Genomic DNA, 4,240 nt, shown 5'->3' on the forward strand with positions numbered 1-4,240 from the left:
TCCCTTTTCTTTTCGCCCTCCTCTCTCCCTTTTCTTTTCGCCCTCCTCTCTCCCTTTTCTTTTCGCCCTCCTCTCTCCCTTTTCTTTTCGCCCTCCTCTCTCCCTTTTCTTTTCGCCCTCCTCTCTCCCTTTTCTTTTCGCCCTCCTCTCTCCCTTTTCTTTTCGCCCTCCTCTCTCCCTTTTCTTTTCGCCCTCCTCTCTCCCTTTTCTTTTCGCCCTCCTCTCTCCCTTTTCTTTTCGCCCTCCTCTCTCCCTTTTCTTTTCGCCCTCCTCTCTCCCTTTTCTTTTCACCCTCTCTCCCTTTCATTTTTCTCTCCCTTCCCCGCTTTGCCACCAGCGCTTAGTCCAAAGACTTCCTTAAATCCCCCCCCCCCCCCCCCCCGCCGTTCTCTTCCTCCTTAAACTCCTCAGCCTCCTTCCCTCCCTTCCCTCCCTCCCCCACCTCCCTTTTATCCTTTCCCTTCACCCTTCCTTTCCCCTTACCCATCTCCCTTTCCCTTTATCCCTCTTCCTCCCATTCTCCTCCCCCTTCCCATCCTATCTCCCCCCCCCCCCCTCGACTAGTTGTGTAAATATAAAATGTGCATAAACTGACGGTTTAACTACTCCAGTGCAGTGTACTTGCCGCGAAGAATGGTGATGATGATGATAATAATAATAATAATAATAATAATAATAATAATAATAGTAATAATAATAATAATAATAATAATAATAATAATAATGATAATAATAATAACAATAATAATAATAATAATAGTAATAATACTTATAATGATAATATCAACTATTATCATTAGTTTTATCATTATAGTAGTAGAAGTAGCAGTAGTAATAGTAGCAATAATAATGATAATAATAATGGGTCATTTTCCGGAATAACGTCCCGTTACCGATCGCGACGATTTTGGTATCGATGGCTTCCTCTCGCCCTCTGGGACACATATGTGGGAATTATGCCGCGGCATCTCCCCCCCCCCTCAACCCCCACATTCATGGCTTCGATTACAGGGGAGGGAATGAAAAAAAAAAAACGGGGGAAATTGCGGCGTAAAATATGAATAATATACAGAAAAATGATTCATTCAATTGACGAGCGCGACTCCCCGCCCAGGGAAACAAAGACTCGTCCACTGTTCCCGGCGGGGGAGGGCGGACGAGCGACAGGCGGGAGCGATCTCTCCTGCCGGGAATGCCTGGAGGAGTCTTCGTTTCCCTGGGAGGGGGTCGGAGGGCGGCAGTCCCGCAGGGGTACAGCCCCCCGCACTAGACAATGTAGTGACTGATTTTGTGTATATTGTTCATGTTTTCTCCCGCAATTTCCATTCCCTCTTCTACATGAATGTGAGTTTTTTTTTTTTTTTTTTTTTTTTTTTTTTTTTTTTTTTTTTGGGGGGGGGGGCGTGCCTCAGTCTTTAATATAATAATCAAAATGGAGAGATTTAGAGTCCACAGTCACATGGAATAAGTTATCAGACGTCAAGGGCATCAGACTAACAGACCCTCTATATATACAGTCATTAGTACTTCTACTATCACCGTTGCGAGTACTGCATTCACTACTACACCTACCTAGTGTTAGTGTTTCTTCTACTACTACGTCTCCTACTACTACTGCTGCTGCCATTACTATCTGTTTTGACAATACTAATACTACCAGTATTATTATCACTGCGAATACTGCTTGTTCCTAAGGCGATAGAATAATTTTCTAATTTTCTTTTAATCAGATAATGAGCAGCTATTCCAAAGGGGGAAAGATAATTGCATACAAAGCATAACATCGATAATATAAAAAAGTTGATATGTCTTTATCAACATCTATTTGATTACTGGACATGATCTATTCTGAAATGTGTATAAAAACTACCGAATGAGAATGAATAACTTCAGAAGGGAAGAAACTATAATTGATGTATTTCGAGTCACTATCTATCATGATTAGGCTTAATTTCCAATGAATAAATATCGAAACACGTTGATTAAATCCCGCTTTGTGAACTTATGCTTCTCTTTCATACTTATTCTACAATGAGTATTAGTTCCTACAGGCGATTAGATCCAATCATCCGCTTATTTCTTACCCTTCCTTTCAGCTGCCTATTTATTCTCTGATCCTTTAATCCCTTACTTTATCTGTTCGTCTATTCATCTACTTCCGGTCGTATAAATAGAATATGTCGTATGGTATAAAAAGGAGACAGATAATTCGTGTAGATAAAAGGAATAATTAGAATTGAGAAACAATTTTCTCTGCCTGTCTCTCTCTTTCTCTCACTCTCTCTCTCTCTTTCTCTCTTTCTCTCTCTCTCTCTCTCTCTTCTCTCTTCTCTCTTCTCTCTCTCTCTCTCTCTCTCTCTCTCTCTCTCTCTCTCTCTCTCTCTCTCTCTCTCTCTCTCTCTCTCTCTCTCTTTCTCTCTCTCTCGATGAGTTTGATAAATGAGATTCAAATATATTCATCTGAACTTACCATTTAAGTAGCTTTGGGAATTAGAAAGGTCATATCACATTGATGTATTACGATCAATCAATCATTTTTTGATATCTTATACTGGTTATTCTATATTGCTTTCTAAACAACAACATGAACTATAAAGAAAAATGAAAAATGTATATAATGTTTGTCTTTCTCTTTTACTTTTTTTTTTTTTTTTTTTTTTTTTTTTTTTTTTTAAGGGTTCCTACACGTTGATTTTATTGGCTGGATTTTATGGCCGTTAAAAAGAGAAGAATAAGAAGCAAAAACAACTAATATAATGATGATAATGATAACAAGAATGAGGATAAAATAGCTGTAATAAAGATAATGAAAAGATGATGATCCCAATAATGGTAGTTGTAATATTAATGTTAACACATATGATACTAATACTGCTACTACTAATAGTAATGATATTGATAAAGATTATCATAATGATATAGAAAGAATTATGATAATGATAATGGTGAATATAATGATAATAACAACAACAACAATGATAATAATAATAATAATAATAATAATAATAATAATAATAATGATAATAATAATAATAAAAATAATAGTGATAGTCATAATTATTAACATCATCAGCATCATGATAAATACCATAATAATGATAATAAGGGTAATAATGATAAAGATAATATTAGTATAAATATTTACAAAAATAATGGTAAGCATAATAATAATAATAAGAAGAAGAAGAACAAAAGTAAAAACGATAATGATAATGATAACAGTAATACATACAACAAAGATATTAATAAAGTGTAGAGCATAATAGTGCTAAAATACATACACGAATAATAATGAACCGAGCAAAAAAAAGAAAGAGAAAAAAAGAATAAATAACAAATAGATGAATTAAAAAAAAAAAAAAAAAAAAAAAAAAAAAAAAAAGGAAGCAGACGCAGCTCTTGTTCTTTATCTGATTTTTACGTCAAACACTTTCTGAAATTTAGATGTTTATAGTTGGGTTTCTAATGATAACACAGTATCTCTTAAAGCAGAGGGAAACCAGGTGTTAGGTTTCTAGGATTGACGTCCCTTTTTATTTGTTTTCTTTGTTGTCTCTTCTGCTTTTGCTTTTTATTTTATTTTGTTATTATAGTTATGATCATTCGTTCTTTTTTTTTCTTCTTCTTCTTCTTTTCCTTTTCTGTGTCTTCTTTCATATGATATGATTCCCGCTTCTACCTTTTGCTTCTTCCTTTCCTCTTTCTCATTTCTCTCTGTATCCCCCACCCCCCTCCCTTCTCCCCTCCCCCGCGTCACTCTGGTTTATTTCTCTTCTTCTTTCTCCTTTCTCTCCCATCTCCTTTTCCCTCCTTCTCCTCCTCCTCCTCTCCTCCTCGTCACCCTGTCTTCACTCTCTCTATCTCCTCTTTTAATCTTTTCTTCCTCTTTCTTCTTTTTCTCCTCCTTCCTCCTTCCTCCACCTCCTTTCTCTCTCTACCTCTTTCTCTTTCTTCCTCCTCCTCTTTTCTTCCCTATCCCTCGTTCCTTCCCCCCCCCCCTTTTCGTCCTGCTTTCTTTTGTCTTCTTCCATCTGCTCCTCCTTTCTTCTCCTCTACCTCCTCCGCCTCCTTGCTCCTCCTCCTCCTGTTTCCTTTCTCCTCTCTCTTCCCCATCCCCACCCAATCTCCCTTCTCCTCCCCTCCCCTCCATCACCCTGTTTTCTTCCTCTTCCTCTTCCTCCTTCTCCTTCATCTCCTCCTATCTCCTCTCTTCTCCTTTCTCCCCCATCCCCGTCCAATC

Source organism: Penaeus chinensis, chromosome 5 (assembly GCF_019202785.1).
Source record: "Penaeus chinensis breed Huanghai No. 1 chromosome 5, ASM1920278v2, whole genome shotgun sequence".
Taxonomy (NCBI): Eukaryota; Metazoa; Arthropoda; class Malacostraca; order Decapoda; family Penaeidae; genus Penaeus; species Penaeus chinensis.